The sequence below is a fragment of the Biomphalaria glabrata genome, chromosome 6 (genome assembly GCF_947242115.1).
Source record: "Biomphalaria glabrata chromosome 6, xgBioGlab47.1, whole genome shotgun sequence".
NCBI lineage: Eukaryota > Metazoa > Mollusca > Gastropoda > Planorbidae > Biomphalaria > Biomphalaria glabrata.
The window spans coordinates 44,327,133-44,342,928 of NC_074716.1; the positions used below are offsets into that span (position 1 = coordinate 44,327,133).

At 36.7% G+C, this 15,796-nt stretch overlaps 1 protein-coding gene across 4 annotated transcripts in view; it reads left to right on the top strand.

The window, feature by feature from the left end:
- Nucleotides 1-15,796, top strand: part of LOC106057528 (uncharacterized) — a 75,864-nt gene that overhangs the window by 38,825 nt on the left and 21,243 nt on the right. For 2 of the 4 annotated variants that reach the window (XM_056032207.1, XM_056032208.1), the window contains exon 3: nt 12,689-12,808. The exons of the other annotated variants lie outside the window; for them this stretch is intronic. The gene's annotated coding sequence lies outside the window, so the exon portion shown is untranslated. The remainder of the gene's footprint in view (nt 1-12,688; nt 12,809-15,796) is intronic. 4 annotated transcript variants of the gene reach the window in all.

The following is a 15,796-nucleotide window of genomic DNA, read 5'->3' on the forward strand; positions in this document are numbered from 1 at the left end:
AGACTTATCTCTTGTAGTTCCTGAATGTCCATTGCATCCATTGGGAGAACACTGCTATGAGTACTTACATTTTCCTCACAGGTAGACCCTTATGTGACGGTTATCTCACTCAAAGTCGTGTTACATTTACACTCCCCCACCCCGCAATCTCTTTTAATCCTCCCCCCCCCCAAGCACACACATGCTTAAGTTATCAAAATCAAATGCAATGTCTGAATGTGAACTTGCGTAGCTGTGACAACTATTGTGACAGCTGTGTGCAAAGCTTTCAGACCTGAATGCAGCCATTACATTAAGAACAACTTTTGATGTAAGCTTTGTTAGAAACATTCAGGTGATTTTACAGTGGGACCCCCCAGGTTCATTACTAGGCCACGCTTTAAACACAATTTAAAGACGTGTTTATCTTATCTTGATTAACTGTTGAATACCTGTGTAGATGTTGGTTGGTTATTTAAAGCTGGGATACACATTTGAGACCCCAAAGAAAATCCGCTACCGAGGACAGACGCAGACGGCGAAAAGAGAATCAAAGTTGACCACCGGCGGACAATGGTTATGCCTGCGCTGGGTGTGGCAAAATATGTAGGTACAGCTGGGGCTGCTTAGCCACGGGAAATTTTGCAAAAAATAATTAATCTTCAGACTCGAAGACAAGCCTTATTTTTAATATATATAGCTGGTGATGAATGCATGGTCGTAGAATATCCGCTCTAGACTGTCGTAAAGATGGTATCCGCTCTCATTCCCAGCCAATTTCCATGAGTGTAGGGCAAGGAAGTAATTGTTTTTATTTTGGAAGGATCGTCTGAAGCTTACAATTTAAATCTGGAGCCTCTCTTTCTTTCCCACTCTCTTTCACACCCCTCCATCCCACTTTCTAGCCCACTTTTTGGTCCTCTCCACCCTTCAGCTTCCCTCTCTCTCCCCACTCTTCTCCATCTCTTTCTCCCCACTCTCCCCCCTCTCTCTCTCACCACTCTATGCTTCTAAAAAAAATTGAAGTTCCTCTTTCAGACCTTGATGGTAAAGTCTTATTTTTTTCCCCCGACGGTTAACGAGCAGGGTGTCATGACCAGCACAATGACCAACCTCCTTTACTTTCCCCCAACTAAAGTGGATGGCTGCCTGGTCGTGCGGTTTGTGCGCTGGACTGTCGTTCGGATTTATCGACCTTCGAGGGTTCAAACCCTGCCCGCTCCCATCCCCCGTCGTCCTGCGGGAGGTTTGGACTAGGAAGTAGACTATCTTCAACTCTGAAGGAACATCCGAAACATGTCAAACAAACATTTAAAGTCAAGTACCCTTTAAAGTTGGGTACACTCAGGGGTGCCTTAAAAATCCCTAAATTCAAAATCCCAGTCCTAATCGAGATCCGAGCCCAGGTTCGAAAGCCAGGCACTTAACAACTCACACTCTCTCTTATTCCGTCCCTCTCTCCATCCCTCTCTCCATCTCTCTCTCTCTCTCTCTCTCTCTCTCTCTCTCTCTCTCTCTCTCCTTGCGAACTAAATTAAAAGGAAAACACTATATAAAATAGCACGAAGATCACTTACAGAACATAATGCTATTTAAGCATTTTTTTTTGGAGCGAGTCTATAAAAATATATAAATTACAAATAAAATTAGTAGGATTATAATAGAACAGCTGCACAAACAGTTGGTATATCTTAGATTCAATAACGACACAGCTTTCAGATTGGAGAACACTGCGCATGCTCATGAGTAATCTCACTTACCTATGCAAATCGGCTCCAAAGCTAAGTCACGTGTTGAATCGAGTTTTTTTAAATAATATTCCTCTTCTCATAGTTTAATTCTTTATTGCACCATTGACTACTGCTTCTACCTTTAACTGTGGCTACTACATTTGGCTACAGACAGGGCCGGTCCTAACTGCGCGGGGCCTAGTCTGGGTGGGAATAAGGATAATAAATGAAAATTAAGATTTTGTATTAGAAAATACATTCGGCTTTGCATTTTATTCATTCTTTACTAAGTACAAAATTGCGATCAAGTTAATTTTACTTTACCAATCTTTGCAACCTATGGTATATTTATATTCCAGTGACTATAAAAGTAAATACAGTGTTGGAACTTTCGGTTATGAGGAAAATTCGTCCGATTATTACATTTTATCGCATGAAAGCTGACACTGCCTTTTTTTTTAATCTCGCGTAGGAATGGCGTTTTCCATAATGAATGACACACACAAATGATATATTTGTCTATTTTTTATGAGTTTTCAGGAAATTTTAATAAGTGCAGGTTATTTCCAGGAATTTTTCGTATATATTTTTGCAATTAATAATTACACATAAAATTAGCGCGGGGCCTATGAAACCGCGGGGCCCACTGCGACCGCATATGTTGCAGTGGCCTAAGACCGGCCCTGGCTACAGATATTAACATTCACTACTTCTACTACCATTGACTACTGCTTCTACCTTTAACTCTGGCTATTACCTTTGGCTACAGATATTAACATTTACTACTTCTACTACCATTGACTACTGCTTCTACCTTTAACTCTGGCTACTACCTTTGGCTACAGATATTAACATTCACTACTTCTACTACCATTGACTACTGCTTCTACCTTTAACTCTGGCTATTACCTTTGGCTACAGATATTAACATTTACTACTTCTACTACCATTGACTACTGCTTCTACCTTTAACTCTGGCTACTACCTTTGGCTACAGATATTAACATTCACTACTTCTACTACCACTGACTACTGCTATTCACTATATTTGGTTTATATTGGTAAATCTACAATGTTATATTTATGTGTTCAAAGTTTTCTTATTAAACCCTGTCTGTCTGCCTTTTTGGTAAAAAGTTTGTACAAGTTATTTCTCCCACAACCAATCTTGGATCAAGCTGAAATTTCGCACAATTATTTCTTTTACCTGACTTCACAAGAATCAATAAAAGAAATTAACCAATTAGTTAAACTATTGGAAGTTATCTATTTTGTTTAGTATCTCGAACAAAGGAAAGAAATTGTACTTGACTGCAGTGGTGGTATAAGCTAATTTAGTATCCTTTATATGTCGACGCATTTAAAGTAAGTTTGAAACAAACAATACATAACTAGACAATCTTCTATAATCATAATCAATTCACTAGAATAGTGGTTAGCGTGACGACATAAGTAGGCGTGAACCATGAATTTGAATTTCAGGTCGTTACCACTTTTTGTTTCTTTTGTGAATGCTTTTAAAAACCGATTAAGGTAAAATTTGCACAGATATCACTTTCTCCCCCCCCCCTTTTTTTTTCCCATTTCCCCAACTGGTCCAGATAAGTGATAGAACCATAGCGTTTTGAGGAAGCTAAAAGCACCCAGTAGCTCTAAACAAAAACAATGGATACAAATATATCTAGTCGCACAGATTTGTTGTTGTTGGTCTTGAGACATTACACATTTATTTACACGACTGATCCAAACTGATTGATACAATAACACTTCGTATAACCTTTTTTTTTTTTAAGTATTTCCTAAGTTTTTTTTACTTTTACATTAAATCCATTGTGCTATGTTGTCGTTAAGGTATTTTCATTTCTTTAATACTTGCGCCCATCGTTCATTATCAGTGAGTACTATTAGTCTCCTCTTCTTGCTCACCAAGCAATGACGTCACGACATGTTTTCAATGGAGTGGACAGCAAGGACTTAGCTTCGTCTTCTGGCCACACAGGCCCGAGCTCTTCACAGACTTCTCCTCAGGCCAATCTGTCAATGTTATCTTAAACCCATTGTTTGCCCCCCCCCCTTTCCGGAAAAAGACGTTTCCATAGTAACACACCGGCAGTAAATCATTGATTTGGTTACGATTTAGTATAAAAATCGACGCTAATAAAAATAAAATAAAACGGGAACACGGTGGTCCAGTATGCTGTCCAGCGCCTTGCTTTCAAATCAGTGGGGTTCAATTCGTTAACGTTGTTATCTTAAGGCTTTCAACTGGTTTGCTTTATTGTCTCTCCATATTATAGCATGCTTGCGGATTCTTTTAATCATACATTTTCTAGGTTACTATTTTGAAAAAGACATTACCTTTACATCATCTGCCCATGGATCAGAAGGTCTGAAAGGGAAACTTCACTTGGCATTCGAGTCCTTTGAGTGATGGTTTATACTACTATAAAAAGGTCTTAAATAGTTTATTAAAGTTATATAAAAGGTGGACAATCAAATGCATCTAAAGGTTATATTTTTATTTCGACGTTGTAAACGTTGTAAAAGAAAACACAGTTTATTAGTTGAATGTGTATGGCTCAATAAAATAAGCTTTGTTGACCGAACAACTAAAAAGCTTATGTGAACGTTTATAGTACAGTGAATATCTTTTAGACGGATCAGTTCATGTGTTGACCTAGATTCACGTTGCTGTCTCACAGTCCAGTGTTAGAAGTCGTTTGTTATTGAGGTATTTTCGACTCCATTAAAGGAACTCTATCAAGTTTTCACTTCTATTCATCAATATTGATTCATGTGTTTTTATTCGGCCCATGTGCCAGCTTTGTTCAGGCCTAGTTCATGTTGAACTTGAAATAACGAAACTTTTTAGTCGTGCTTTGGGAAACAGTAAACACGGTTGGGGAGGGGGGACCAGTGACAAGAGACGCACTTCAGAATACTCCTGCAGTCGTCAGTTCTACAGTAGTCGCTAAGAATAACCCTAAGAGAAATGTTAAGTCTCCCTTTTACCATTCTAGGATCAAGTTGAAACTTAACAAAACATGAACCAATTAAAAAAAATTAACCAATTTTGAAATGAATTATTGATAGTTAATTTATTTCGTTTAGTATTGAAAAATGGAAATAAAGGCTACTTATTGAGATATGTGGAACTATTTCCCTTTAAACGTTTTTCTCCTTTTTCTCCCGGATCTAGTTAAAATTTTGCATAATTATTCATAGTCGATGAATATACATGAATCATAATATAAATTAACAATTAGTCAATCAATTAGTGTGATTAACTTATTTTGTTTTATATAGAAGAAAGGAAGCTTATTTATGAAATATTAACATATATGGCAGTGATTCTGCGGTACTACCCTTTAGATTATTTTTAAAATATTTATATTTTGCTTGTTTGAGGCATTATAGTATCAATCAATACAGAGAACAACAGAGATTGAAAAAGAGATTGAGAGATTGTACTTGCCACTTTCCAGTCTTAAACGCTGTTTAACTTTATCATCTTTATAAAAAAATACGTAGACAATGAATGAACTTTTTACCCACGAGTAAAATCTCCATTTTTTAACATTCAAACATCGCACCATACTCTATAGCAGCGGTTCTCAACCTTTTAGGCTCGGCGACCCCTTTTTACAATCCCCCACTCTGCCGCGACCCCCCGCCCCACCCCGCACATACATACAGCAACAGAAGAATAGACAATAACAATCCATTTTTCGATGGTCTTAGGCGACCCCTGGCAAATCGTCAATCGACCCCCAAGGGGGTCGCGACCCACAGGTTGAGAACCCCTACTCTATAGTCAAGAGCCATGATTCATACCATCTTAATTATAATATGATGCTACTATATCAAACGGTGTTCAATATTTCAGTAGAATCTGGCATTACCAAACGCTAAAATCAGTGGGGAAAAAATACTCATTAGGAGATTATTTGATAGTTTGCTTCAATAAAAGAGAAGCCCCTAAACATCACTGTCTGCTTCGCACTGCTCATCCAAGCGGCAGTTCGGTTCTCCTTGAAACGTGAGCAGTTAAGATTCACCTAGGGAATGGAGGTTTGATCGTTAAGTCGTGCCGATGACAGCCTAGCATCATCCACTTGTGGGCCGCATCGATTCCACCCAATCCTAAGCAGTCTTTAATTCTAGTACTCGTTCATTATTGATTTACTTCTGCTGCCCACATTTTTTTTTAATCCGCCATAGGAAATGAGTTACGATGAAAAATGGATTTTGAGTCGATAAATAATGAACTGAAGGTAATTACTCATTGTCGTAATCTGATAATTATTAGAGTCAGTGTTTCCTGTTATTACGTAGGTCAGAAAATGCTGAATAATTCTTTATCATTTTCCATTGCGGTATTATAATCTTATAACAACATAATGCATTGCATGCTCTTATCCTTACTTTATTTCTCACCGACTCTTTCTCTCTCTCTCTCTCTCTCTCTCACACACACACAATTAGTCATCTCTAACAAGTTACACAACTTCTACCTCCCTCTCTCTTCCCCACCCCTCTCTCTATCTATCTATGTTTGTCTGTGCGTCTCTGTGTGTGTGTATCTATCTATCTATCTATCTATCTATTTATCTATCTATCTATCTATCTATCTATCTATCTATCTATCTATCTGTCTGTCTGTCTATTTATCTATGTATCTTTTTATCTATCTATCTATCTATCTATCTATCTATCTATCTATCTATCTATCTATCTATCTATCTATCTATCTATCTATCTATCTATCTGTCTGTCTGTCTGTCTGTCTGTCTATTTATCTGTGTATCTATTTATCTATCTATCTATCTGTCTGTCTGTCTATTTATCTATGTATCTTTTTATCTATCTTTTTATCTATCTATCTATCTATCTATCTATCTATCTATCTATCTATCTATCTATCTATCTATCTATCTATCTATCTATCTATCTATCTATCTATCTATTTTTGTCTGCCTATCGATCTATTCACCTCTCACGACTCATCTCTCATTCAAAGAAAACTCTGTTTGACCAGATCAGGTCTTCACAAGAACATTCCCCCCACCCCCTCCCAGTTTTCCTAGTTGTTTTAAGGACAGTTCACTCTTTTACTCTAGTGCTACGACTTCAATATACAATCCCCACCCACACTTTCCTCACCTTAACGGTTATTTCTATTTAACGTGTGCGTTAAAGTAACTAGTCTCTAATTATCTCCCGTAGAATAGTTAGTCTGTAATTATCTTATCATACTAGTTAGTCTCTAATTATCTCCCGTAGAATAGTTAGTCTGTACTTATCTTATCAGACTAGTTAATCTCTAATTATCTCAGTAGAATAGTTAGTCTGTACTTATCTTATCAGACTAGTTAGTCTCTAATTATCTCCCGTAGAATAGTTAGTCTGTACTTATCTTATCAGACTAGTTAGTCTGTACTTATCTTATCAGACTAGTTAGTCTGTACTTATCTTATCAGAGTAGTTAGTCTGTACTTATCTTATCAGAGTAGTTGTTCTTTACCTATCTCAACAAATTTGAAGGCCCGTTAGCTTAGTGGTTAAGCGCATGGCTTCCGAATCATGAGGTCCTGGGTTTGAATCTATGTGAATACTGGGATTTTGAAATTCTGGATTTTTATGGCGCCCCTGAGTCCACCCAGCTTCTAATGAGTACCTGACTTTAGTTGGAGAAAATAAAGGCGGTTGGTCGTCGTGCTTGCCACATAACACCCTGCTCGTTAACCGTTGGCCAAAGAAACAGATGACATTAACATTATTTGCCCCATAGATCGCAAGGTCTGAAAGGGGAACTTTACTTTTTTTTTTCTTACCAAATCAGCTCGTTTATATCTGTCTTTTACCTAGAAGAACTGAAGTTAGAAATAGTTCAATCTTGCTTGAAGCTCAGGAGTAGAGATTGACCGAAGTGCGTTCTTTTAAACACATTTGCTATTTTCATCCAAGCTGACGATGTATATTAATCAGATTGTCGCTTTTGATGTCATGCATGCATTTTTCGATCCTGTTCTGCGTTAACGTTTTTGTTTGAACTGGCGATAAGGCAAATACTTTAAAAAGAATTTGAACAACCCCGATGGCAATTTATATTTTTATTCCTTGTTCAAGCATATTGAACATTCCTTTTTACAGCAAGTAGGCCTAAATTAACTCGCTTTGTACCTTGCTTGTATCTTTGTATCTTTCTTGTATCTTTGTATCTTTCTTGTATCTTTGTATATTTTTTTGCCTCTTTCTTGTATCTTTGTATTATTCTTGTATATTTGTATCTTTCTTGTATCTTTATATCTTTTTGGTATCTTTGTATCTTTCTTGTATCTTTATATCTTTCTTGAATCTTTGTCTCTTTCTTGTATTTTTGTATCTTTCTTGTATTTTTGTATCTTTCTTGTATCTTTGTATATTTTTTGTAAGTTTAGATTTTTGCAATCGATTTTTCTATCACTTCTCATCTAAGCATACAAGCTCATGCTCAATGACAACACAGGAATCAATGTTAAAAAGAAAACAAAAACACACAAACCAACAAAACAATTAATTTTTGTTTTCATGTAGGAAATAGTCCACACGCAGGGGAGGTAACTCTTGTGTAGACAATTACGCGATTAAAATTGAAAGATAGCTAGAATAAAATAAGTTAATTCAATGTTAGTATAAAAAGTTTGTATCCAAAAAACATGTTAATGTAAAAGAGAGACTGTACGTATTTGAATCACTATTAAAACATAAACATTGCTATGACATCCGTAATTAACATTGTCAACATAGTCATTTTCACATATAAAATTTTCTTCTATAAAAAGACCATGAAATATTTTTCTTTTATACCAGAACTCATGCTTTTTAACATACCAGCAGTACACATTGTTTACTAAAGATTAAGACTAAAAGGACTTCATTAAGTAAATAGTAAAATAGACACCTCTTATATTAAAACCATTTCAAGCCTGTGAATACTAAATACGTTGTTTGAATTTGTTTACCTTTATATTTTTTTTTGTACAATGCTTCTATTCAGGTCACTCCTTAATGGAACCTGGACGCGATTCTCGAAAACAGCTCTAACGATTTCCCTAGAAATTTTACATTTGACCTATATTGTTGGAGAAGGAACTACTGGCTAAATGGCCACACAGGAAAAAACTCAAGTTTGACAGTTCTAATGTTTCAAAGTATAAAAAGAAAATAATTTAAATTTGGCTAGAGAACTAGAAAATATTTATCTTAAACAAGACTTCTTCAGGTCTTTCCGCACGTATGCCCTATTCATTCAAAAGTGTAATAAATTAATGCGCGCAGTCCCCTACGTCTAGATCTAAAGGGCTATAATAAGTATATTATAATTTTTGTAGATGTATAGGCCTACATTTTGTAGATGTATACATTTTGTAGATTTATACATTTTGTAGATTTATATACATTTTGTAGATTTATAGATTTTGTAGATTTATACAATTTGTAGATTTATACAATTTGTAGATTTATATAAATTTTGTAGATTTATACATTTGCTTAACCAAAATTTTATCTCATGAATGGGGAGGGGGTAAACTTTTTTTTTCCATTTAAAAAAAAATGTACTATTCAGTTACTAATCACTCTATAAGAAATAAAAAGGAGGTATTGTCTTTTCTTGTTAAATTCGATTCTACTACTACAGACATAAGAAATGATAGTGCTATGGGATTCACTAAGAATGTTTGATAATTATATTCTAAGTAAAATTACCTCCGACACCGCTGTGTAGTACGTTAAAAACTATCTATCAGTCTAAGCCTTTAATATTTCCAAACATCTCTCCGGACACGGGGTGCATGTCTAATCTGTTACTCGAGACATGTGCAGTAAGCAAAGACGTGCAGTAAGCAAAGACAAGTGCAGTAAGCAAAGACAAGTGCAGTAAGCAAAGACAAGTGCAGTAAGCAAAGACAAGTGCAGTAAGCAAAGACACGTGCACTAAGGAAAGACATGTGCAGTTAGCAAAGACACGTGCAGTAAGCAAAGACATGTGCAGTAAGCAAAGACATGTGCACTAAGCAAAGACATGTGCAGTAAGCAAAGACGTGCAGTAAGCAAAGACAAGTGCAGTAAGCAAAGACAAGTGCAGTAAGCAAAGACACGTGCACTAAGGAAAGACATGTGCAGTAAGCAAAGACACGTGCAGTAAGCAAAAGACATGTGCAGTAAGCAAAGGCATGTGCACTAAGCAAAGACACGTGCACTAAGGAAAGACATGTGCAGTTAGCAAAGACACGTGCAGTAAGCAAAAGACATGTGCAGTAAGCAAAGACAAGTGCAGTAAGCAAAGACATGTGCAGTTAGCAAAGACACGTGCAGTAAGCAAAGACATGTGCAGTAAGCAAAGGCATGTGCACTAAGCAAAGACATGTGCAGTAAGCAAAGACAAGTGCAGTAAGCAAAGACAAGTGCAGTAAGCAAAGACACGTGCACTAAGGAAAGACATGTGCAGTTAGCAAAGACACGTGCAGTAAGCAAAAGACATGTGCAGTAAGCATAGGCATGTGCACTAAGCAAAGACATGTGCAGTAAGCAAAGACAAGTGCAGTAAGCAAAGACAAGTGCAGTAAGCAAAGACACGTGCAGTAAGCAAAGGCACGTGCACTAAGCAAAGGCACGTGCACTAAGCAAAGACACGTGCAGTAAGCAAAGACACGTGCAGTAAGCAAAGACACGTGCAGTAAGCAAAGACACGTGCAGTAAGCAAAGACACGTGCACTAAGAAAAGACACGTGCAGTAAGCAAAGACACGTGCACTAAGCAAAGACATGTGCACTAAGCAAAGACATGTGCAGTAATCAAAGACATGTGCACTAAGCAAAGACATGTGCAGTAATCAAAGACATGTGCAGTAATCAAAGACATGTGCAGTAATCAAAGACTTGTGCAGTAATCAAAGACATGTGCAGTAAGCCAAGAAGAAACACAGATTTGGAAACACTGCTTTTAAACACATTGAACGGATTATACTGTTGTTCGCTCCCGAACACAACCCACACACACACACATACATACCTACACACACACATACTCACACACACTTTCATTATATATATACATATATATTATGTTTTCCATCAGGTCAATATCCCTTTAAAGTACTTTTCTTTCTTTTTTTAATAAAAAAAACTTTCTTCCCTTTTCTAGTTCTTGCCGCTACCCTTTCTCTTTCTTTCTCTTTCTTTTATTCTATTTTTATTTTTTCGTTCTCTTATATTCTCTCATTCTCTTTCTTCGCTATTTCTTACTTTTACTTAAAACTTTATTCTCTCTCTCTCTCTCTCTCTTTTCTCTCCTCATTTTCTGCTCTCTGCTGTTTTTCTCCATCCAGGGGCAATAGAGTTAACTTCATTTCCTACACAACAATTAGATCAGGAATCCCCCAGGAGGTCAGGACAGACAAACATTGTTAATGGAGGGAGAGATCTGTTCTAGCTATTGGTGGATTAGCTGTACATGACTTGTCACTAAAACCAAACTACCCCTTGCTGCATACGTGGTCAGGATACCTGCATTTCAAATTGCCTCAATTCTGTCTTGTTAACCCTAATGGTTTAATAAGATCCTGCCCTTCTATCTCCAACCCTTCTCTAGAGGATTTGAATGAGCCAAAATAGATTTCATCACATCCATAATGGAATTGATCAGTTGCAATTTAACAATCATTAGTTCGTCCAGTTAATGGTTTCAAATTATGTTGTTATGACTATGAAGTATTGCTGTATTACATAAACTTGTCCGCCTTATACAAATGCACAAGCATGTCCACCTTATACAAATGCAATATTTTAACTAATAAAAACATTCTAGCGGTCTATTACTGATTTAAACTATGCGAATCAAAAGAGTTTTAAATGATTTTCAAATTAACAGAATATATATGGTGAATTATTAACAAAGGCAATATTTCAATAAGAAAGCAATGCTAAAATAGCGTTATTTTGTATTGTATAGCTGAATTGACCACACAATTCCCAACTATACTGTCACTGTCTCAGTCCGTTTAGTGGTTCGACAGGACAATAGTACAATTTCTTTTCATTTTTCACCGCAAGCATGTATGAGGCCAACACTTATCACACTTTTTATTAGTGATACATACAATACATCTTTGATACTAAAATAGATATTGAACTCCCCATAAAAGTTTTTTTTGGGAGTTGATTTTAAAGCGTTCGGACTACATGTCCCACCCATTGTAATTTGGACATTTTTTTCTGTGGCGTGGACACTGTCCACCTCATTTCAACGTCTGTCATGGGGTCAAGCTCATTCACCTGAGGAATTGTTCTTAGTGTAGGTGGAAGGAGCTTAGCTTTTTGATGTGGCGGGAATGTAAGGTCAAGGACTCCGATGCATATTACAGTCCTCTCCTTCACCCGAACTTGTTCTTGACGTCTGCCAAAGGTGGCACGCGCAACAAGGAAGTCTACCTCGTCATCTAGGTTGGCATTTACTGATATGGTGCTTCACAAATTTACAAACTTTTTACATTTGCTAGTTGTTGTTTTATTTTTGCCATTTATGAGACTGCGTGGTTCTGTGACTGTAGTTCATTTATTTAAAATACATCATGTCACGATGGCTGAATGGTTAAGCGCTTGGTTTCCGATACTGGTGTCCTTGGATTGAATCTTGGTAAAGACTGGGATTTCGAATTTCGGGATTTTTTAGGGTCCCCCTGAGTCTACCCAACTCTAATGGGTACCTGACTTTAGTTGGGGAAAGTAAAGGCGGTTTGTCGTTGAGCTGGCCACATGACACCCTGCTCTTTTACCATTGGGCAAAGAAACAGATCATCTGCCATATAGATCGCAAGATCTAAAAATGGAACTTTACTATCATAGTCTGATAATTCATTTTTATAATTATTTGATACTGTCTTCTACAACTATCTGGTGACTGGTGACAGTCTAAAATTACAAATTAATTTTCTACAGACTTACAGACTCCACCTTCACTGACTCTCCCGACTGACGTCTCACTGACTGTCCCAACTGACTGACGTCTCAATGACCTCCGGTCATCTGATAATGTTCACACTTTCATGAGTTCACGCTGTAAGTCAAACCGATTCACATTAAATGTAATGAAGTTCTCAAAGGTTACACATTTTTTATCAACTGTAATATTATTTTCGTTAACAATAGTATTGGATAGCGTCAATATTTTTATGTCAATCTACTACTTCAATCAGCATTTCAATTTTACTTCATAATCAGTAAATATTATCTTCAAATTTGGAGAATATTCAAGTCACATGACATTACATAAATACCAGCTATTCAGGGTCATCTAACTCTCTGGCTCTCCTCTGAATAGCCACTGACTCATTCTCAGGAGAATCATCGATAACATTTTTCTTGTCTGGAGAGTTCTTCAGAAAGTACAACTCCAAATGTTCTCCAGACAAAAGAGTTACTTTGTTTCGATACCCCTGCAGTGTTGAGTTACTTCCCTTTCCTCTATTCACTCTGCCCACCAGTCTCCTTTCTTTTTTCACTCTTGGCTGCTATAGTTAAAGAAACCAGTTTTCTCACGAGGACATACTGAGTTGTTAAATTACCAGGCTGGAGTTTCACGGACCGCAATAATTACAGAAAATCTCAAAGTCTGAATATTTTTACCCCCCCCCCCTTTCCTCCCTTTTACGTCCTTTCTATATTATTTTTTTTTTTTACAAAGCATAAATTATCTTACTCTATCTGTCTGGTAAAAAGGTTGTAAATATGTTTTTTTATCCCACATTCATAATAGGATTAAGTTAAAACTTTACAGAATTATTCGTCGTACCTAAAAGAACATGAATCAGTAAAAAAAAAAAAAAAGAAGTTAATCAATCAGTCAATTAATCATTGGTAATTAATTATTTTGTTTGATAACGAAAAGGGAAATAACTTCTATATTATTGAGAGATAAAGTTGTAATTGTGACGTTCTTCCCCTTAGATAAGCTTTTTTTAAAAAAGTATTTTTATATTTTGCTTGTTTTTAAATATACTTTTCTCTTTTCATAGAATATTTCTCTCTTCCTCACTCCACCCCTCTCTCTTCCTCCCCTCTCTCTTCCTCCCCTCTCTCTCTTCCTTCCTCTTTCTCTCTTCCTCACTCCACCCCTCTCTCTCTTCCCCTCTCTCTCGTTTCTTTCTAGTTTCAGACTTATCTATAGAAATACAGAGTAAGTTTCGAACTGGGACCATCGCGACAACAGCCCAAGCAAATAACTTTCTCTCAGATACTTTATCCAATAGAGTTTAATTATCTCGTTATGTATCCACCCCTCCCTCCTCCCAGGTCCATCTCCTGATATCAGAAGCAGATCCTCCCACCATTAGCTAGTCACCCTCAGCCATTAGCTAGTCACCCTCAGCCATTAGCTAGTCACCCTCAGCCATTAGCTAGTCACCCTCAGCCATTAGCCAGTCACCTTTATTATCAATAGATTCTGTTTATGCCTTGTAAGCATTTAAGTTCCGCCTACGCCTTGACCCACTATTGATTACATTGTCAATCGATCTATCGCCTTCCACTTGTAGCTGTTTCAGTACCTAGTAGGCAGACTTCACACGTCATAGATTTGTGGGTCACCAAGCGTGTCATATTGACCTCACTTCCTGGAGGGAATCCTGGGTAAAGGAGAGATAGGGAGGGAAGAGGAGAAAAGATAATAAAGTAGCTTTGTAGATAATTATAAAGATAGGTAGATAGCTGTAGAGTGAACTATGATGATAGGTAGGTAGCTGTAAAGTTAAGCATGAAGATAGGTAGGTAACTGTAAAGTTAAGCATGAAGATAGGTAGTTAGCTGTGGAATTAAGTATGAAGCTATATAGATTAGTTATAGTATGATGTTATATAGATAGTTATATAGATAGTTGACATAGAAGTCATGAAGGCTTTGCTTTTGTTATTTGTTCAAAAATAGCTCAGTATGTTGGTAGATTAATCTAGACATATAGGTAGATTTGGAAAGTATTCTCTCTGTATTGGTGTAAACAGCGCAGTGTGTCAGTAAACTATCACATCTATATCTTATTTTAGCTTTAAAAAAACAAAGCTTTAAGTTTTATTGTATCAATAAGTTTGGATCAGTCATGTAATTAAATTTGTAATCACTCCTATCCCATATCTGGACTAGTTTAGAGTGGGGGGGGGAGGAGGAAGAAATGGATATCTGAGTGAATTTTTATCATAATCGCCTTTTAAAAGGAATTATAAAAAAGGGAGGAAGGACCTGAACTCGAATGCATGGCTCAAGCCAACATTCTAACTACTCCTTATGAAGACAGAGGATTTTATAGTTACCTGTTGTTTTTTTTTCCAAACTTACTTTCAAGCGGCGACCTTTAAAGGGGGGACTAATTCAGCTTATACCACCAGGTTCAGTCGAGTACTATTTCTTTCCCTTGTTCGAGATACCCAACAGACTAATAAATTACCAATAGTTACTTATCTAATTTTTATTTTATTTTATTTTTTATTTTCGTGTTGTCATGTCAAAGAAATAATTGTGCAAAGCTTGATCCGAGATTGGATGTGGGAGAAGTAACGTGTACAAACTTCTTGCCAAACAGACAGACAGAGTGAGTTGATTATAAGCTTTGTAAAAGACAAAGAAAAGAGCTTTTAAGATGGTTCTGGGTTTATTTCAAGCCAGGTTTGAAATAAAAGCGTTGAAAGTCTTTCTCAAACTCGTTTGCCATTACTTAACAGCTTGTAATATATTTTTAAAAGACACGTGTCCCAGATCCTGTGACCTGTTTCCTGTCTATTTGATCGATTGGTTTGAAATTGCTTTGGCGACCTTGATATTTAGTCTCTTCATAAAGCCCTTCAGAGTTGAACGATGACCTTTCAACGAGTTTGTAATTCATAGTAAATAATCCAAAAGATAGAGGCTTGAAGTCATCAAACGTTATAGGTTCGAATCTTGGATTTAACTGATATAATATTTGATGACTTTGCTAAACTTTACGTTACCGGTAATACTAAAACATGATGCTTGTAAACAAAATGAACAAATAAAAAGGGGAGAGCAATGTGTGTTTGT